We start from the raw sequence: 22,302 nt of genomic DNA on the forward strand, positions 1-22,302 counted from the left end.
ACCACGTCTGCCACCAAAGTACCATCTCCCTCCACCATTTTCTCAGCTTCTACTACTAAAGAGAAATTGAATAAACTGTTAAAATTGATTTTAAGGGCTGTGCTCAGGGATCACTCCTAGAGGGGCTCAGAGATCTGTGCCGGGGACCAAACCTGGGTCTGTTGCACGCAAGGTAATTGCTTTAACTGCTGCACTATCTCCCAGGTTCCATCACTGTATCACTGTCATTCTGTTGTTCATCAATTTACTCGAGCTGGCATCAGTAACGTCTCCATCCATCCCAGCCCTGAGATTTTAGCACCCTCTCCTTGCTTGTCTTTCCCAGGTTCCATAAATTAAGAAAATGAAGGTGATGTAGGCAGGTAGACAGGGAAAGGCCCTTGGCAATAAAACTTAGGTCAACAGAACTTCTGGGAGGAAAATCCTAAGACTGAGCCATCCTGTGGATACAAAAAATAGACCTAAGAAGACTTTCAGCCGACACTGAGGAGGGTGGACCCCTCCCCATGAAATTCTTCAAACCCTTGTGATAGGTAGTAGATAGGGAAAGGCCCTTGGCAATGAAACTTGGATTAACAAAGTTTCATGGAAGAAGAATTCTAGGACTGATCCACCTTGTGGATATAGAAAACAAAGACCTGATAAGACCATGGCAGACCCTGAGGATATAGACCCCCTTCTCATGAAGTTCCTCTTTTCGAAAATCCTCTCATCTCTCCCTCAATCTGATTAACTTTAGTGATTCAGCCCAAAGAAGACCATCACCACTCCCAACCTTCCTGGTAACCTCCTTAGCAATGGACTTTTACCTGGGAAGAAGCTTCACATGGGGGCAGGCTGGAGAAACCCTATAAAGGCCACCTTGAACAAAGGAAGGGCGCAAATATGCTGCCTGAGCTCATGTGATGCTTGCACCCACGTGGTCGAGCACATGTGGGCTGAGCACATGTGTCGCCCGCATCTCCCCTCTTGAGATGTGTACTTTCATGCTTTTCTATCTAATGCTAGGATATGTGTAGGGGCTCTCTCCACGCTTGGAGAAGCCCGTGTTCTCTCTTGAGTACATTACTCTCTCTCTCCCCCTCCACACCTAAAAATCTTCCAAATAAAATCTATTTATTTTACTGCTTGTCTACTCCTAAAATTCCTTTCTGCGAGGCAAGACAAGAACCCATTAACCCTGGGTCCCAGGTGGCAGAGGCGGTTGGGGAGAAAGTGACCATCTTCTCCTCCCCACTTCACATAAGTCACCCGTGGGGTCCACCGACATCACTTGGACCTCTCTCTTAATCTGATTAAAATGTGATCCAGCCCCAAGAAGACTCCAGAACTTCCAGATCAAGACAACCTAAGAAGAGCCTATAAAAGACACCTTGATCAAAGGAAGTATGCACATTGCTGCCTGAGCCCGTGTGCTGCTTGCACCCGCATGACTGAGTACATGCAGTGCCTGAGCACACATGTTGCCCGCATCTCCCCTCTTGAGATGTGTGCTTTTTTGCTTTCCTATCTAATGCTGGAGTGTGTGTAGGGGCTCTCTCTCCACCCTTGGAGAAGCCCTCATTCTCTCTTGAGGGTGTTTTCTCTCTCTCTCTCTCTCTCTCTCTCTCTCTCTCTCTCTCTCTCTCTCTCGCTCTCGCTCTCGCTCTCGCTCTCGCTCTCTCTCTCCACACACACACACACACACACACACACACACTTTCAAAAAACCCTCCATATACAATCTATTTACTTCACTGCTTGTCTATTCCTGAAATTCCTTTCTGCGAGCCAGACAAGAACCCAGTAACCCTGGGTCCCGGGTGGCAGAGGCAGATCAAGAGAAAGTGACCATCTTTCTCCTCCCCACTTCACATGAGCCACCCATAGGGAACACCGACATCAAAGGCACAAGAAAGAGTAAGACATTTTCTATTTTGGATGAAGATTGAACATTATCAAAATGGTTATCATGGGGCCTGAGCAATAATCAGCTGGTAGGGGATTTTCCTTGCACTCGGTCAACACAGGTTCCATCTTCAGCATCCCATATAGTCCTCTCAAGCACAACCAGAAATAATTCCTGAGTGCATAACCAGGTTTAACCCCCGAGCACAGTCAGGTTTGACACAACCTCTCCCCTCCCCAAAAAAAGTGAAATAAAATCTTGGGCATGCAGAGTTAATTCAAGGAGCTGCATGCATGCATTGCATAATTGAGACCAGAGGTTCAATCATGAGCAACACATGATTCCCTGAGTAAGAACAGGGAAGAGTTGTTCCACGGAGTGCAGAGCTGGGGGCAGGTCCTGAGCACCACAGGGTATGGCTCAAAACCAAAAATGAAACAATGAAATCAAATGGTCATGTTTTTTGAAACAAAGTACAAATGTAACACAATCTCCATCAAAATAAGTATCTTAGGTGAGAGAAATAGCTCAGTGGTAGTGTTGTAGGTCAATGTACAGTGGGAGGCCAGGTAATGAGTTCTTGGTAAATAATAAAACTTGGTGAAGGAAATAAACCCTGATGAAGGAATGGATGTTGGAACTCTGTATGACTGAAACTCAATCATGAACAACTTTGTAACTATGTATCTTAGGGTGATTCAATCAGAAAAAAAATAAGTAGGAAGAAATTGCCCAGCCCTGTTGTAGCCTAGAGGCATGAAGAATATACACATCCCTTTGTGATGCAAAGCCTGAGTTGTTTGCTAGAGACTTACAAATTTGTGTTTCAATTATACAATGATCAAATACCCATCCCTCCACCAGTGCCCATTTCCAGAGGCAGAAATTAAAGCTCCACCCAGTGAACCTACTTTAAAGAGACTCTAAAGGCCCTGATAAGAATATGAAAGGACCAATTTGAGTCTGTTACTTTGACAATGCCCAGATTAACTTTCCTGGATGCAGAAATCTCTGGGACAAGACCCTTTGGAGCAATTACATATAAACCTCTCCTTTGGGCTTTTGAGTCATTTTCTGTTTTCCACTCTGGAGAATCCCCCTTTCAGTCTTGAACTTGTATGTCCTCTCTCACTTCCCTCTTAATTTCTCTAACTACATTTCTTTCAATAAATAATTGCTTCCACTGTCTCATCAATGAGGCAGCCAAGCAGGAGACACAGAGATGCAGATCTTTGTGTAGACCCTGAGGGACAAGACCATCACCCTCACCCAATGAGACCATTGAGAATGTCAAAGCCAAAATCCAGGACAAGGAAGGTATTCCTGCCAGACGAGCAGCGTCTGATTTTTTCAGGGAAAAATCTGAAGGATGGCCACACCCTCTTGAACTACAACATCCAGAAAGAATCCACACTGCACCTGGTGCTGCGCTTGCACAAGGGCATCATAGAGTCCTTGCTATGCCAAATGGCCCCAGATACACAACTGCGAGAAGATAGCTGTAAGTGCTACGCCTGCCTGCAACCCCTGTGCTGTCAACTGCCACAAGAAGTGCGGGCACACCAACAACCTGAGCCCCCAAGAAGACTTACAATACCACCAAGGAGCCAAGGTACAGTGAGTAGGGTGTTTGCCTTGCATGAGGACAGCTTCTGTTCAATCTCTGGCACCCCAAGTGTAGGAGCAATGCCTGAGTTCAGAGGCAGAGAAAGCCCTGAGTACAACCAGGTGTTGTCCCCCTGCAAAAAAATTAAAGACCACCACCCTGGGTTTTAAACCCGTGTTTTCTTTCACACTTATCTTGCTTGTTTGTGTCTGTTTCTTTGCTTGCCTATTTCCACTCAGGAGAAGCTTGTGTTCTCTCTTGAACAAACACTTCTCCCTTTCTCTCTGTTCAATTCTTTCTAAAAAAGTTTCAATAAAATCTTCCTCTCTTCACCAAAAGGAAAAAGAGACCACCAGCTCAGGTTAGGAGAGATAGCAAAGCACATAGGGTGCTTGCCTTGCAATGGTGGACCTGAATTTGATCCCCACTGTCCCATATGGTCCCCCAATCCGCCAGGAATGATTCCTGAAGTCAGAGACAGGTAACCTCTGAGCACCACCAGGTGTGGTCCAAAAACGAACAAAAGACACAGCTCTGAATGAGCAACAGTACAGTAGGTAGGGCGTTTGACTTGAACACATCTGACCCAGGTTCAGTTCTCAGATGATACCCTAGCACAGCCAGCGAATAATTCCTGAGTGCCAAGCCAGGAGTGATAACCCCTAAGCATCACCGGGTGTGACCCAAAAAGAAAAAAAAAGGATAATCAAGCAAATGGCTTATATAATAAAAGGAAGTTAGGAAATTAAATGCCAACACATACTACATTTTTTAAAGTATCCAAAATATAACATCCATGTCCATAGAGACAGAATGTAAGTATTAGCTAGTATTGGAAGGAAAGAAGATTTGGAACTAGTTCCGAATAGGCACTATTTTTGGTTTTTGTTGCTATTGTTGCTGTTGTTGTTGTTTAGGACTATACCTGGTGGTGTCAGGGGTTACACTTCTGACTTTACACTCAGGAATCACTCCCAGTATGTTCAGGGGACCATATAGGATGCTGGGATCAAATCCAGGTTGGCTGCGTGCAAGGCAAGTGCTCGACCCCCAGTACTATCATTTCAGCCCAAGGTGCTATTCTTAATTTTGACAGGAGAAGAGAGGGTAGTGGCCAATGAAAATATTCTGAAATCTGTAGTGAGAGTTGCACAACTTAGTCAATACTCTGAAACCACTGAAGTGTACCCTTTAAAACTGGCAATTGTTTTTGTTGTTGGGTCACTTCTGGCAGTGCTCAGGAGTTACTCCTATCTTTGCACTCAGGAATTACTACTGGCAGTTCTGGGGGCCGGGGGGGGGGGGGGGGGCGGCATATAGGATGTCATGGATTGAGGATTGAACCTGGTCAGCTGAATGCAAGGGAAGCACCTTATCAACATACTATCTCTCTGGCCATAGAACAGGCCAATTACACATCTGTAGCACTGTAGCACTGTCCTCCCGTTGTTCATCGATTTGCTTGAGCAGGCCCAGTAACATCTCCATTTTGAGACTTGTTGTTACTGTGTTTGGCATATTGAATACGTCATGTGTAGCTTGCCAGCCTTTGTCGTGCGGGTGAGATACTCTCGGTAACTTGCCGGGCTCTCTGAGAGGGACGGAGGAATTGAACCTGGCTCGGCCAGGCAGGTCACGCACAAGGCAAATGCTCTACCGCTGTGCTATTGCTCCAGCCCAATTATACATCATGTGAAGTATATCTGAATCCAAAAACCACAGAAGTCTCCCTATAGACTTCTATCACTGTCACATCACTGTCCTCCCGTTCATCGATTTGCTCGAGCGGGCCAGTAATGTCTCCATTGGAGACTTTGTTGTTACTGCGTTTGGCATATCGAATACATCACGGGTAGCTTGCCAGGCTCTGCCGTGTGGGCAAGATACTCTCGGTAACTTGCCGGGCTCTCCGAGAGGGGCAGAGGAATCGAACTCGGGTCGGCCATGTTGGCTGCATGCAAGGCAAATGCCCTACCACTGTGCTATCACTCCAGCCCATAGACTTCTATGGACAAATTATTTATAATCTTTTTTCAAGCCAAATACTTTCATCATTGCAAAGGCCATAAAAGTCCCATGTGACTAGGACATCAGCTCAAGTCCATGATTTCATCATTTAAATCAGATCCAGATGTCCATGAGGAGTCTCTGGTATGCTTTCTTAAGTAAAATATTTCAATTATATGTTCCCCTCATTCTGAAGATTTGTGGATTCCATTTGGCCAGCCCACAAAGACTGAGGCAGACAATTAAAACTCACATTGACACTCCTCTTAATATAGGGAGCAAATGGAAAGCAGAAAGGATTATACATTCTGAAATCCAGGGAGGACAAATCTTGGAAGGTTCTTGATTAGGAGTCAGCCACAATCTGGCCAAGGATTAATTCTCAGTGGCTCTTGCGCCTCCCTTGGTGTTCCTGGTTTTATGCTCAGATTCCCTTCTTTTCATATGAGAAACACTACCTGTTTTGAACTGTGCATTTGTAAAGTGCTCTTTGTGAGTAGGGTTGGGAAGTTGAAAGTCTTCATTTTTTTGTTTGGGACTATCCTTGTTAGAAAAAGTGATGGTGTGTTTCAGTTTACACTTTTCAAAATTAAAAAAAAAATTAGGACCAGAGTGATAGTACAGAGGGTAGGGCATTTGCCTTGCATGCTGCCAATCTGGGTTTGATCCCCAGCATCCCATATGGTCTCCTGAGTAACCCCTGAGCATCACGGGTGTGATCCAAAGAGCAAAAAAAATTTTATTTTTTATTTAGTCACCCTCTGCAGCCCGGGGAAAGGTGGCCCGCGCTCCAGCGGTCACTAGGGCTGAGGCAGGAGGCAGAGGAGGAGGCGAAAGAGCAGGAGGAGTAGGAGGCGTGGGACAGCGGAGGAGAGGAGGGGACTGGCCTCCCAAGTGCCGCTGCCATCTTGTCAACTAAGTCCCAGAGCCCGAGCTGGGTCCCGCCGCCCACGGCCCACCAATGCCCATGCCCGCGCAACCCCTGCCACCCACCCGCCTGCGCAATGCCCAGCCGGCCCTCCATGATGGGGTCCTGCTCTGCTAGCTGCTCAACAACCTCCAGACGCACTCCATCATCCTCAAGGAAATCAACCTGAGACCTCAGATGCCTCAGGCGCTGCCCAGAAGATGCAGGCAGGTGCACGCTTGTCAGCATGCAGATCCTTACAACAAGCCAGCCGACCAAAAGCTTACCTTCGGTAGACTGTGAACACCTGTAAAAGCGATTAGAGGTCGCCCCCAAAGCCTCCATCCCTCTCAGAGAGCCTGGCAAGCTACCAAGAGTATCCCACCCCCATGGAAGAGCCTGACAAGCTACCCATGATGTATTCAACATACCAAAAACAGTAACAATAACGAATCTCATTTCCCTGACCCTGAAAGAGCTTCCACTATGGCAGCGTTGAGAAGGACGAGTAAGAAGAGGCTACTAAAATTTCAGGACTGGGACGAATGGAGATGTTACTGGTGCCCGCTAGAGCAAATCAATGATCAATGGGATAACAGTGATACAGTGATTTAGCCACCAATGGTTTACAATTTTACCATCCTCTCAATAGTAGGGTTTCATACATACAACATTCTTACAGCATCTCTGCCACCAGATTGCTGATTCTCACCACCATTTTCTCAGGTTCTATTGTTAAATGTAAGTTATTTGGTTTTGTGTTGGGGGCCACATAAAGCTGTGGTCATGGATCACATCTGTTCACCATAGAAGACAATATATGGTGCCATTGACCAAACCCAGTTCTGCTGCATGCAAGGAAAGCACTTTTTTTTTTTAATTTTTGTTAGTGAAACACCATGAGGTACAGTTGTAGACTTACAAGTTTTTGTGCTTGGGTTTCAGTTATACAATGATTGAGTACCCATCCCTCCACTAGTCCCCATTCTCTACCACCAATGATCCCAGTATCCTCCCACCCCCACCCCCCACCCTCATGCCATCCCATTCTGCCTCTGTGGCAGGACATTAAGGGAAAAATTTTAAAATTAAATGTTTGGGTCTGAGTTCAAGTTCTGCTAAATTTTTCCCTGCTTGTGGGACCTTGGGCAAGTTAGTTTCCTTCTAGGTCTAAGTTGGATGTACAGAAGATTCAGCCAATGAGCATGTGTTTACTTGTTCTATACTGTGGGCATCTGGGTATGTTTCTGTCTACAGAAAGAACTATACTTCCAAAAAGAGTGTCCAAATTTAGATGAAAAAATATGGAACGCTTCACAAATTTGCGTATCATCCTTGCGCAGGGGCCATGCTAATCTCCTCTGTATCATTCCAGTTTTAGTATATGTGCTGCCGAAGCGAGCACAAGGAAAGCACTTTTAACTGCAGTAATATCTCTTAGGTCCCAGATACTAAAGAAATTGAAGATGCAAAGAAATAGTAAAATATTCTCTGTTGATGGATTGAAAAATGAACATTATTAATATTTTTATTCTATATTGTTTATTCTATTTCCTTTAAAACTGGCACTGATTTATTTTACTAGGGCTTACATGAAATATGCTTTATACTCTTTCTTGCAGATAACTTGGTAAAGTGTAGAGCAGGGAAGCTAATCTCCAGAAAACAGTGCTTGCATCTTTCTGCTTGACACACCTCAGCCACCCAGGGAAAGGCCTGGCATGGGTAAGGACTAGTAAAGTCAAAGATAAGCACCTACATGGTACAGACTCAGGAGTAACCTCTGAGCATCACTCCCCCAAAAGAAAAAAACTGGCTAAAGTTGTTCCAGATGAAAGTCAAAGATAGAGAATCTAGAAGGCAACGAGAAAAGCAAGTCATCACTTAGAAGGGATCCTCAATAACATTAATGACAGTCTTCTCATAAGAAAAAAGGGAAGACAGAAGTAATATTTAAAGAAAGAGAGCTAGGGTTATGTTTCAGTGGTAGATCACATACATGCCTTGCATGTATGAAGCCCTATATTAGGAATAATAAAAATAGTAAAAATGTGGACTGAAGCAATAGCACAGTATGTGGGACACTTGCCTTGCACATGGCGAACCTGGCTTTCATCCCTGGCACCACATATGGTACCCTGAGCCCACCAGGAGTGATCTCTGAGTGCAGAGTTAGGATCGAGCCCTCAGCAGTTCTGAGCGTGACCCCAAATTAAAATCAACACATAAAGAAAAAAAATGTTATAAAACAAGAATCCTGTATCAGAAAAACCTATCACCCTTAAAATGTCTTGCTGGGACTGGCTTACTAGTGACGTACTGCCTCCACTTTTGCTAATCAGCAAGACATTTTAAGGGATTCACTGAAATTAAAATAAAAGAACCCTTGATAGTAATTAAACAAGCACTGTAGCACAGTTGTCCTGCTGTTCATCCATCAATTTGCTCGAGCGGGCACCAGTAACGTCTCCATTGTGAGACTTGTTACTGTTTTTGGCATATCGAATACATCACGGTTAGTTTGCCAGGCTTTGCCGTGTGGGCGCAATACTCTTGGTAGCTTGCCAGGCTCTCCGAGGGGGCAGAGGAATCAAACCGGGGTCGGCCCGGGTCGACTGTGTGCAAGGCAAGCACCCTACCCGCTGTGCTATTGCTCCAGCCCAGTAATTAAACACATTCAAGTTTTTTTAAACTAGTAGGACCCTGAAGCAGGATCCTCTGCCTGCTTTCCCCAACCTCTGGTGACCCAGGGGTCACACCCATAAGCCACACCCTGCCGGCACCACATAATCTCCTCATCGACCACCCTCCAGAACTCACAGCTGTTCCTCCCAGTCTGGAGTATAAAAGGAGGCCCCCATAACCATGCCACCGGACTCTGCAACAGGCTGTTTTCATTCGAGGTGCCCCAGAGGGGGGGCAGGCAAGAGCCCGCCCCACCCCAAGGTACCCAGCCCTGACAGCCAACCTCCACTACTCAACTGACGACATGCTCCAGGCCACTTTCTGGACTGCACGGCCACTTTACGGCCACACAACACATCATAAGACACTTCCTACCCATTTTCCATAATTACCACACCATGTTTGATGGAGTTCAGACAGTAGGCAACAAATTATAGAGAGAAATATAAATATATGCCTCTTGGAGAGCCCGGCAAGCTACCGAGAGCATCCCGCCTGCACAGGAAGAGCCTGGCAAGCTCCCTGTGGCGTATTCGATATCACAAAACCAGTAACTATAACAGGTCTCATTCCCCTGACCCTGAAAGAGCCTCCAATCATTGGGAATGACGAGTAAGGAGAGGCTACTAAAATCTCAGGGCTGGGACGAATAGAGACGTTAATGGCACCCGCTCTAGTAAATTTACGAACAATGGGATGACAGTGATGACAGTGAGAGTAGGACACTGGGACTGGAGAGATGGTACAGTAACCCAGCTTCGATCCCTGGTACCCTTATGGTCCCCCAAGCCCATCAAGAGTGACTGCTAAGTACAGAGTCAGGAACCCCTGAGAATCACAGGGCATGCCTCCAAAACCAAACAAACTAGCAAAAAAGGTAGGGGCCAGAGATAATATATCAATAAGGCACTTGATTACATGCAGCTGACCCACAGTCAATCCCTGGTACCACATATGGTCCCCTGAGCATAGAGTCAGGAGTAAGCCTTGAGCACTGCTGTGTGTGGCACCAACACAAACAAAAATGTAACACTGAAAGGGAAACTACTTAAGTAAATATACGAAGTATAATATAGGTTTTTAATTCTATACTATAATATTTTTCTCTTCTCTCATGTGATTAAAAAAAAAAACAGATGCGGGGAGTGCGGTGCTAACAGCAGGTCAAACTCTACCTGCAGAGCGAGTGCATCAGTAGCCTGATGGTTCCTTTGGACTTCCTGATACCCCAAAATTTCCACTGTGCCTCTGGCCAGACCCCTACAACTTGGTACCAAATTTCTTGAGAAATTAAACAGCCAAAAGTTAGGTATGTGGGGGTCATGCTCACAAACCACCTCCAGCTCAGCTATACAAGCTCACTTTTCAGCCTTACTTCAGAGACCCAAAGATAAATCTTGAAAGAGATCAAATCACTTATCACTTAACTTCCCGTTAGTCGTCGATTTGCTCGAGCGGGCGCCAGTAACGTCTCCATTTGTCCCTGTCGTGTGCTAGTGTAGCCCAATGGCATCTGTTCGCTCTGAGAACATGAAGAGCCTCAAACCGATCGTTCATGATCTTCACGAAGAAGTCTGACCATCTGGTAGGTGGGTGGCCACGCGGTCTTTTGACATCCCATGGAATCCAGTCAGTAACAGCTCTAGTCCAGCGGTCGTCTTTAAATCCCATTACGTGACCAGCCCATCTGATTTTTGACACCTTGGCAAATGAGACAGCGTCCCTGATTCTTGATCGTCGACGGATGTCGGAATTCCGGATTTTTTCTCTCATTTGAGTGAAACAGCTGGAATATCACAAGAAGTGGAATATCACAAGAAGTGATATTCCAAGCATAGCTCTTTCTATTCTTCCTTGGGAGACCAGAATAGCGTTCTCATCCTGTTTGTGTAGGGCCCACTACTCAGCCTACCTCCACTACCCAGCTGTCGCCACACTCCAGGACGCTTTCCGGACCCGCACGGCCATAAGACACTAAATACCCATCTTCCGGAATTGTCGTACCATATTTGATAGGGTTCAAATATGGTAACACCTACAAGGGTGATTAGAGGTCGCCCCAAAAGCCTCTATCCCTCTCGGAAAGACTGGCAAGCTACCGAGAGTATTCTGCCCACACAGAAGAGCCTGGCAAGCTATCCGTTGTGTATTTGATATGCCAAAACCAGTAACTACAACTGGTCTCATTCACTTGACCCTGAAGGCTTCACTGACATGGCAGCACTGAGAAGGATGAGAAAGGAGAGGCCGACAAAATCTCAAGGCCGAACTAGGCTGCCACAATGAAGGAAGACAAAAATGATCGTCTGTACTTTCAATGCACATACGCTAGCATCAGATGCATCCATCGAGGACTTGATGGTACAAGCGCGAATGATCAAGTACGACATCATTGGTCTGACCGAGACAAGAAGGCACGAATCTCACCATGCCGTTTTCGACACTGGAGAAGAATTGTTCCTCGGAACATGCGATAAAAGAGGTGTCGGAGGCGTCGGTGTCCTTATCAACACAAACTTGGCCAAGAGCATTGATTCATTCGAATGCCTAACAACCCGAATCGGATGTTTACATTTGAATAGATGTGGCTCACTGCCTGCAGTTTCTATCTTCGTTGTCTACGCACCAACATCTCATTATGATAAAAGAGAAATCGAGAAGTTCTACATAGAGCTGGAGAAGTTCTATAAAGAAGACCACACCTTCTACAAGATCATCATGGGTGATTTTAATGCCAAGATAGGACCGAGAAGATCAGCTGAAGAACTTCACATCGGGATCCATGGCCTAGAATGGAACGAACAGGGTGAGAGACTGTCTGAGTTCATCATGTCGACCAAGATCATCCATGGTAACTCACAGTTCCAGAAGGCAGAATCTAAACGTTGGACATGGGAGTCTCCCGGTGGACAATTCCACAACGAAATAGACCACATCATATTCAATCGACGGTTTTGCCTGACCGATGTCGCTGTTGTCCCAAAATTTCGAACAGGATTGGACCACCGTCTCCTTCGTGCAAAATTCTACTTCACAGAGCGGGGAGAAAGAGCTGCAAAGTTCAAAAAGAGAACTCCCAGAACGACCACCAACTGGGAACTCTTTGGCACTATTGCGGCAACATGGGAAGATGCCATTGTTGACAACATTGACGAGGAATACGATCGACTGGTTCAGCACCTCCATGAATGTGTGAGGAACGCCAAGAGAGAGATAGCCACAAAAAAACACCTGTCTTTGAAAACTCTTGAGCTAATTCGCCAGCGTGGTTTGGCGCATGCCTCAGGCAACCGCAAGCTAACGTCCGAGCTCACAAAGAGATCAAAAACCACAGTTAATCTTGGACCCATGCAAGACTGAGCAGACCAGCTTAAATCAGAGGTGGGCAGGTTAGCCTGGTGCCTGCTCAAGAAGAACTCCTAGCAGTTGCTTACTTCCATGATCCAATATTGCCGCCATGCCCTTTGCCTGACACCACAATCTCAGGATGGACCTTACCGAGATATTAACTTGTTGAAAATTTGGGTGTGTGAGTTTTGTGACTGAAATCTCCAGGCTTTCTTGGAGTTGGGGTGGGATAATCTACCTCCCCCCATTTCCCAATACACCTGGAAGCACTGACAGTTACCCCCACAAACCAAATCCAGCGTCACTATGTAAGCTGTACTTGTTTAAGAGACCCATAAATAAATCTTGAAAGAGATCAATAGCTGCAGTTAATCTTAGACCTGCACAAGACTGAGCAGACTGGGGTAAATGGGAGGAGGGTGGGTTAGCCTGGTGCCCACACAAGCAGAGCCCCCAGTGATTGCTTGCTTCCACAATCTAAATGCATTGCCATGTCCCTGGCCTGTCTCCACTCTCTTAAGATGAATTTTACTGAGATAAAATCTGTTGAAAATTAGTATATGCAGATTTTGTGACTGAAATCTCCAGGCTTTCTTGGGGTCAGCATGAGCTACCTCCCCCCAATTCCCTGTACTTCCACAAGTCTAGGCAGCCACGTCCACACCGCAAAGCTGCTACTCCAGCCTTACGATCTAGATAAAAATACTGAACACCCTGAACAAACACGATGATCCCTTAGTATCTGTACTGCAAACCATAATTCACAAAAATAGAGGGAGGCAGGAGGTGGTGGAAAGGGGTGTTGGAGGATAGTGGGAGGGAAATGGGGGACATTGGTAGTGGGAAATGTACGTTGATGGAGGGATGATTATTGGAATATTGTATGACTGAAACCCAATCATGAACAGCATTGTAATGGTCTATTCACAGATATTCAATAAAAAAATTAAAAAAATATAAGAATGTGGAATTCATACCTTCTTCAATCAGTTTATTCAGTGACTGAAAAACAGCAGTGCTCCTACATTTTTAAAAAATACAGATGTCAGTGCTGCACTCCAGCGCAGCCTATTTGCTTCATCTACCAGGTGCGTGACCAGTCACTGGTGTGCCATCCACTGCCTGCACGCAAGCCCACCACTTGGATCCGAACTCTCTCAGGACCCCCAGACCTCTGTTCTCCCACCCCCAGTGCCGCCTGTTTGCTCCATCTACCAGGTACATGACCACACGGCCAGTGCCCCACCTACATTGTGGCAGGGGGCGCGGTCTCTGTGGCAGGCGGAGTGTCCTCCGCAGAAGGGGGCATGTCCTCCGGAGCAGCCATAGTTATTTTCCCATTTTACTGCCTGTAGACTCATATCTGAATCTCCATTACCTAAAACCGTGAAGAACATCTTGGCCATCTCAAACACAATAGGTCAATAGTCCACTAGCCTAATCCAATGTCACCAAAATACCAGTGAACACAAGAAGCTGTACAAGCCCAATATAAAAGAACACATCCTCCAAAGCTTCACTAGAGGCCTCACATAATAAGTCACAGAAGAGCGCTAGCACAGAGGGTAGGGCATTCGCCTTACAAGCGGCCAACAAGGCCGACCCGAGTTCGATTCCTCCACCCCTCTCGGAGAGCCCGGCAAGCTACCGAGAGTATTCGATATGCCAGACACAGTAACAACAAAGTCTCCAATGGAGACGTTACTGGGCCCGCTCGAGCAAATCGACGATCAACGGGAGGGCCTTTACTTTACTTACTTAAAAGGGACAGCAAAGGCCATTTTCTATTATTCAAGGGATATGTACAGCAGAAAGAAATCAAACTCCTAAACGTATAAGCACCCAATTAGGGACCAGCTAAATACTTAAAACAACTGCTAACAGATTTTAAGGAGGACATTGCTATCAACACAATAGTAGTTGGAGACTTCAACACCACCTTATCACCTCTGGATAGATCAACAAGAATAAAACTCAGCAAGGAAACACTGACTTTGAAGGAAGAAATAGAAGAGAGAGAGGGCTAATACCTTTATACAGGGCTTTACATCACCAAAAGGAAGAATACACATTTTTTTTCAGAGCCCACGTAACATTTTCCTAAATAGACCACGTGCTGGGTCACAAAACATATCTCAATAGAATTAGGAATATAGAAATTGTATCAAATATCTTTTCAGACGGCGATGCACTGAAGATAGAAGTAAATCACACACAGATGCGGAGAACCAAATCAAACACCTGGAAATTAAACAACTCAATGTTGAACAACGAGTGGGTCAGGAAGGAAATCATGGAAGAAATCAAAAGATACCTGGAAACAAATGAGAATGAAGACACAAGCTACCAGAACCTATGGGACGCAGCTAAAGCCATATTAAGGGAAAATTTATAGCTCTGCAAGCATTTCTCAAGAAGGAAGAAAGGGCCTATGTAAATAATTTTAATTCACATCTCAAGATCTTAGAAAAGGACCAATTTAAGGAGCCCAAACCAGGCCGAAGGGAAGAAATAATAAAACTTAGAACAGAAATTAATGACATGAAAACCCAAAAAACAATCAGAAAGATCAATGAAACCAAGAGCTGGTTTTTTGGAAAAAGAAACAAGATTGAACTGTAAAAAAATAAAAAAAAAAAAAGAAACAAGATTGATAAGCCACTAGCAAGACTCACAAAAAGAGAGAGAGAGAGAATCCTAATAAACCAAATCAGAAATGAAAAGAGAGACATCACAACAGACTCCAAAGAAATTCAAAAGATCATCTGAGATTACTTTGAAAGTCTATACACCAGGAAACAAAAGTACTTAGCAGAAATGGATCAATTCCTGGATTCCTATAACCTACCGAGGTTGAGCCAAGAAGATCTGGTATACATGATAGACATATTACCATCAAGGAAATTGAAACGCAATTAAAAATCTTCCCAAAAACAAAAGCCCAGGTTCAGATGGATTCACTAGTGAATTCTTCCAAACATTTAAAGAGGTCCTATTGCCAGTCCTTTTCGAGCTTTTCCAGGAAATCGAAGAAAGAGAAACTCTCCCGAACAGTTTCTATGAGGCACATATCACCCTAAAACCAAAAGCAAACAGAGATGCCACCAAAAAAAGAAAATTACAGGCTGATATCCGTGATGAACATGGATGCAAAGATCCTCAATATTAAATATTATTTAATATTGATTGTATTTGCTAATTAAAATATTACCAAATAGAATCCAGAAATTCATTAAAAACATCATACACCACGACCAAGTGGGATTCATCCCGGAGATGCAAGGATGGTTTAACATTCGGAAATCAATAAACATAATCCATCATATCAAAAAAAGAAAAGATAAAAACTATATGATCATATCAATAGATGCAGAGAAAGCCTTTGAAAAGAATCCAGCACCAGTTTATGATGAAAACTCTCACAAAAATGGATATTGATGGAACTTTTCTCAAAATAGTCAAAGCCATCTACCACAAGCCTATGGCAAGCATTATCCTCAATATGGAAAAATTAAGAGCCCTCCCTCTAAGATCAAGGACAAGACAAGGATGACCACTCTCACCATTTCTGTTCAATATAGTACTGGAAGTACTTGCAATAGCGGTTAGGCAAGAAAAAATATATTAAGGGCATCCAGATAGGAAAGGAAGAAATCAAGCTCTCACTATATGCAGATGATATGATACTATATTCAGAGAACCCTAAAGACTCTACCAAGAAAGTCGTAGAAACAATGGACTTGTATAGTAAAGTTGCAGACTATAAGATCAATACCCCAAAGTCCATGGCTTTCCTATACACAAATAATGAGAGAGGAGAAAGTGACATAAAAAAGCAATCCCATTCACAAACATGCCTCAGAAATTCAAGTACCTCAGAATCAGCTTAACTAAGGAGGTAAAGGACCTGTATAAAGAAAACTACAAAATTACTACGCTACTTCACGAAATAAAAGAAGACACGAGGAAATGGAAATATATCCCCTGCTCATGGATTGGGAGAATTAACATTGTCAAAATGGCAATACTCCCCAATGCATTATAAAGATTCAATGAGATGCCTATAAGGATACTTTGAAGAATACTTCAAAGAAATGGATCAAACACCCATGAAATTTATATGGAACAACAAGTCCCCAAATAGCTAAAGCAATTCTTTGGAAAAAGAAGTGGGGAGTCATCACCTTCACCAACCTCAAACTCTACCACAAAGTTTTAATAATTAAAACGGCATGATACTGGAACAAAGACAAAGCCACAGAGCAACTGAACAGGGTTGAATACCCTTACACACACCCTCAAATATATGATCATCTAATCTTTGATAGTCACTGTCCTCCCGTTGTTCATCGATTATGTTTGAGCGGGCCCAGTAACATCTCCATTGGAGACTTTGTTGTTACTGTGTTTGGCATATCGAATACATCACGGGTAGCTTGCCAGGCTCTGCTGTGTGGGCAAGATTCTCTCGGTAGCTTGCCGGGCTCTCCGAGAGGGGCGGAGGAATCGAACTCAGGTTGGCCATGTTGGCTGCGTGCAAGGCAAACACCCTACCACTGTGCTAATCTTTGATAAGGGAGCAAGAAATATGAACTGGAGCAAGGAAAACTTCTTTAACAAATGGTGCTGGCTGGAGCCATAGCACAGCAGTAGGGCGTTTGCCTTGTGTGCGGCCGGCCCGGCAGAGAGCAGTGTTCGATTCCTCCGCCCCTCTCAGAGAGCCTGGCAAGCTACCGAGAGTATCTCGCCCACACAGCAAAGTCTGGCGAGCTACCCATGACGTATTCGTTATGCCAAACACAGTAACAACAAGTCTCACAGTAGAGACGGTACTGGGCCTGCTCAAGCAAATCGATGAACAGGAGGACAGTGCTACAGTACTACAGTGCTGGCAAAACTGGACAGCTACATGCAAAAAAATTGGCTCAGACCTCTACCTAACACCATGCACAAAAGTCAGATCAAAATGGATTTAAGACCTCAACATAAGACCAGAATCCATAAGGTACATTGAAGACTGTCCTCCCATTGTTCATCGATTTGCTCAAGCAGACCCAGTAACGTCTCCATTATGAGACTTCTTGTTACTGTGTTTGGCATATTGAATACTCTTGGTAGCTTGCCAGGCTGTCCGAGAGGGGAGGAGGAATCGAACCTGGCTCGGCCGGGCTGGCTGCACGCAAGGCAAACGCCCTACCGTTGTGCTATCATTTGGCAAAACCCTCCATGACACTGAAGCTAAATTTATCTTCAAAGATAACATGCCACTGACCAAGGAAGTGGAAACAGAGACAAACAAATGGGACTATCTTAAACTAAGAAGCTTCTGTACCTCAAAAGAAACAGTGACCAGAATAGAAAGACAATCTACAGAACGGGAAAGGATATTCACCCAATACCCATCTGATAAGGGGTTGATATCAAAGATATACAAGGCACTGGATGAACTCTACAAGAAGAAAACATCCAATCTCATCAGAAATTGGGCGATGAAATGAATAGAAACTTTCTCAAAGAAGAAATCCGAATGGCCAAAAGGCACATGAAAAAAATGTTCTTGATCACTAATCATCAGGGAGATGCAGATCAAAACAACAATGAGATACCATCTCATACTACAGAGACTGGCTCACATCCAAAAGAACAAAAGCAACCGGTGTTGGCCTGGATGTGGGGAGAAAGGGACTCTCCTTCACGGCTGGTGGGAATGCCGACTGGTTCAGCACTTTTGGAAAACTGTATGGATGTTTCTCAAAAAACTAGAAATTGAGCTTCCATTTGACCCAGCAATACCACTTCTGGGAATATGCACCGGAGATGCAAAAAAAGTATAGTAGAAATAACATCTGCACTTATATGTTCATTGCAACACTGTTTACAATAGCCAGGATCTGGAAAAAACCCAAGTGCCCGAGAATAGATGACTGGCTAAAGAAACTTTGGTACATCTACACAATGGAATAGTATGCAGATGCTAGAAAAGATGAAGTCGGATCTGCGCGGGACGGGCACGGAGGCACAGCTCTGGCCAACAGAGCTGAACGGCTCCAATTCCAAACAGGTACAGCCCGCCCCCAAGGGCGTGGGACCCTCTCTGGGCATGCGCAGCTAGATCCAGCTCCTAGAAAGCCGGTTTTCTCCCCTGATCTGCGCGGGACGGGCACGGAGGCCCAGCTCTGGGCAACAGAGCTGAACGGCTCCAATTCCAAACAGTTACAGCCTGCCCCCAAGGGCCTGGGACCCTCTCTGGGCATGCACAGCTAGATCCAGCTCCTAGAAAGCCGGTTTTCTCCCCTGATCTGCGCGGGACGGGCACGGAGGCCCAGCTCTGGGCAACAGAGCTGAACGGCTCCAATTCCAAACAGGTACAGCCCACCCCCAAGGGCCTGGGACCCTCTCTGGGCATGCACAGCTAGCTCCATCTCTTAGAGAGCCGGTTTTCTACCCTGACCTGCCCGGGACGGACACAGAGGCCCAGCTCTGGGCAATCAAGCTGAACGACTCCTATTCCAACCAGGTACAGACCGCCCCCAGGGGCCTGGGACCCTCTGTGTGCATGCACAGCTAGCTCCACCTCCTAGAATACCGGTTCTCTCCCCTGATCTGCACGGGACGGGCACAGAGTCCCAGCTTAACGGCTCTTATTCCAACCACGTACAGCCTGCCCCCAAGGGCCTGGGACCCTCTCTGCGCATGCACAGCTAGCTCCATCTCCTAGAAAGGCGGTTTTCTCCCCTGATCTGCGCGGGACCGGCACGGAGGCCCAGCTCTGGGCCACCAAGCTGAACGGCTCGTATTCCAACCAGGTACAGCCCACCCCCAAGGTCCTGGGACCCTCTCTGCTCATGCACAGCTAGCTCCATCTCCTAGAAAGACGGTTTTCTCCCCTGATCTGTGCTGGATGGGCACGGAGGCCCAGCTCTGGGCAACCAAGCTGAACGGCTCCTATTCCAACCAGGTACAGCCCGCCTCCAAAAGCCTGGGACCCTCTCTGTGCATGCAGAGCTAGCTCCATCTCCTAGAAAGCCGGTTTTCTCCCCTGATCTGCGCGGGACGGGCACGGAGGCCCAGCTCTGGGCAACAGAGCTGAACGGCTCCAATTCCAAACAGGTACAGCCCGCCTCCAAGGGCCTGGGACCCTCTCTGGGCATGCGCAGCTAGATACAGCTACTAGAAAGCCGGTTTTCTCCCCTGATCTGCGCGGGACGGGCACGGAGGCCCAGCTCTCTGGGCAACAGAGCTGAACGGCTCCAATTCCAAACAGGTACAGCCCACCCCCAAGGGCCTGGGACCCTCTCTGGGCATGCGCAGCTAGATACAGCTACTAGAAAGCCGGTTTTCTCCCCTGATCTGCGCGGGACGGGCACGGAGGCCCAGCTCTCTGGGCAACAGAGCTGAACGGCTCCAATTCCAAACAGGTACAGCCCGCCTCCAAGGGCCTGGGACCCTCTCTGGGCATGCGCAGCTAGATACAGCTACTAGAAAGCCGGTTTTCTCCCCTGATCTGCGCGGGACGGGCACGGAGGCCCAGCTCTCTGGGCAACAGAGCTGAACGACTCCAATTCCAAACAGGTACAGCCCACCCCCAAGGGCCTGGGACCCTCTCTGGGCATGTGCAGCTAGATACAGCTACTAGAAAGCCGGTTTTCTCCCCTGATCTGCGCGGGACGGGCACGGAGGCCCAGCTCTGGGCAACAGAGCTGAACGACTCCAATTCCAAACAGGTACAGCACACCCCCAAGGGCATGGGACCCTCTCTGGGCATGCGCAGCTAGATACAGCTACTAGAAAGCCGGTTTTCTCCCCTGATCTGCGCGGGACGGGCACGGAGGCCCAGCTCTGGGCAACAGAGCTGAACGGCTCCAATTCCAAACAGGTACAGCCCGCCTCCAAGGGCCTGGGACCCTCTCTGGGCATGCGCAGCTAGATACAGCTACTAGAAAGCCGGTTTTCTCCCCTGATCTGCGCGGGACGGGTACGGAGGCCCAGCTCTGGGCAAAAGAGCTGAACGGCTCCAATTCCAAACAGGTACAGCCCACCCCCAAGGACCTGGGACCCTCTCTGGGCATGAGCAGCTAGATACAGCTCCTAGAAAGCCGGTTTTCTCCCCTGATCTGCGCGGGACGGGCACGGAGGCCCAGCTCTGGGCAACAGAGCTGAGCGGCTCCAATTCCAAACAGGTACAGCCCGCCCCCAAGGGCCTGGGACCCTCTCTGGGCATGCGCAGCTAGAGCCAGCTCCTAGAAAGCTGGTTTTCTCCCCTGATCTGCGCGGGACGGGCACGGAGGCCCAGCTCTGGCCAACAAAGCTGAACGGCTCCAATTCCAAACAGGTACAGCCCACCCCCAAGGGCGTGGGACCCTCTCTGGGCATGCGCAACTATATCCAGCTCCTAGAAAGCCGGTTTTCTCCCCTGATCTGCGCGGGACGGGCACGGAGGCCCAGCTCTGGGCAACCAAGCTGAATGGCTCCAAATCCAAGCAGGAAACGTTCCCAACTCCTCGACCAGTGCCAGGAACTCTCTCACATCTGACAAGGGGCTGATATCAAGGATATACAAAGTACTGGTTGAACTCCACGGGAAGAAAACATCCAACCCCATCAAAAAATGGGGCAATGAAATGAACAAAAATTTTCTCAAAGAAGAAATCCGAATGGCAAAAAAGCACATGAGAAAATGCTCTACATCATTAATCATCAGGGAGATGCAGATCAAAACCACAATGAGATACCATCTCACACCTCAGAGACTGGCCCACATTCAAAAGAACAAAAGCAACCGATGCTGTTGCGGATGTGGTGAGAAAGGGACACTCCTTCACTGTTGGTGGGAATGCCGACTAGTTCAGCCCTTTTGGAAAACAGTACGGACATTTCTCAAAAAATTAGAAATTGAGCTCCCATTTGACCCAGCGATACCACTCCTGGGAATATACCCCAGAGAGGCAAAAATGTGTAGTCGAAGTGGCATCTGCACTTGTTTGTTCATTGCAGCACTCTTTACAATAGCCAGAAACTGGAAGAAACCTGAGTGCCCAAGAACAGATGACTTGTTAAAGAAACTTTGGTACATCTACACAATGGAGTACTATGTAGCTCTTAGAAAAGATGAAGTTATGAAATTTACATACAAGTGGTACAATATGGAAAGTATCATGCTAAGCGAAATGAGTCAGAAAGAGAGGGATAGACATAGAAAGATTGCATTCATCTGGGGGATATAAAGTAACAAAGTATGCGATTAATACCCAAGAATAGCTGAGATCAGCACCAGGAGGATTACTCCATAACTTAGAGGCCAGCCGGGTATCCTAGAGGAAAGGGCAGTTCAGATAGAGAAGGGAGCACCAAATAAAGGGTGTTTGGAGGATCCTCCCAGGAGGGGAGATGCATGTCGAAAGTAGACTATGGACTGAACATGTTTGCCACTCAATGCCTCTTTTGCAGACCACAACACCCAAAAGGAGAGAGAGAACACAGGGGATTGCCCTGCCACAGAGACAGGGGGGATGGGGGGATGGGGGTGGGAGGGATATTATCCATGGTGGTGGAAGATGGGCACTGGTGGAGGGATGGGTATCTGATCATTGTATGATTGAAACCAAAGCACAAAAAATTGTAAATCTACAACTTTAAAAAAAATAAAATAAAATAAAGGGGAAAAAATACCCAAGAATAGCTGAGATGAACACCAGGAGCATTACTCCATAACTTAGAGGCCAGCCGGGTATCCTAGAGGATAGGGCAGTTCAGATAGAGAAGGGAGCACCAAATAAAGGGTGTTTGGAGGATCCTCCCAAGAGGGGAGATGCATGTCGAAAGTAGACTATGGACTGAACATGTTTGCCACTCAATGCCTCT

The 22,302-nt window shown here is 46.4% G+C and overlaps 1 non-coding gene across 1 annotated transcript; it reads right to left on the bottom strand.

The window, feature by feature from the left end:
- Nucleotides 1–7,706: 7,706 nt before the first annotated feature.
- Nucleotides 7,707–7,813, bottom strand: LOC130038250 (U6 spliceosomal RNA). The gene has a single exon (XR_008794630.1). It is a non-coding gene; the product is annotated as a U6 spliceosomal RNA (small nuclear RNA).
- Nucleotides 7,814–22,302: the final 14,489 nt, after the last annotated feature.

This window comes from Sorex fumeus, unplaced genomic scaffold (genome assembly GCF_029834395.1).
Source record: "Sorex fumeus unplaced genomic scaffold, SorFum_2.1 ptg000073l, whole genome shotgun sequence".
NCBI classification, from domain to species: domain Eukaryota; kingdom Metazoa; phylum Chordata; class Mammalia; order Eulipotyphla; family Soricidae; genus Sorex; species Sorex fumeus.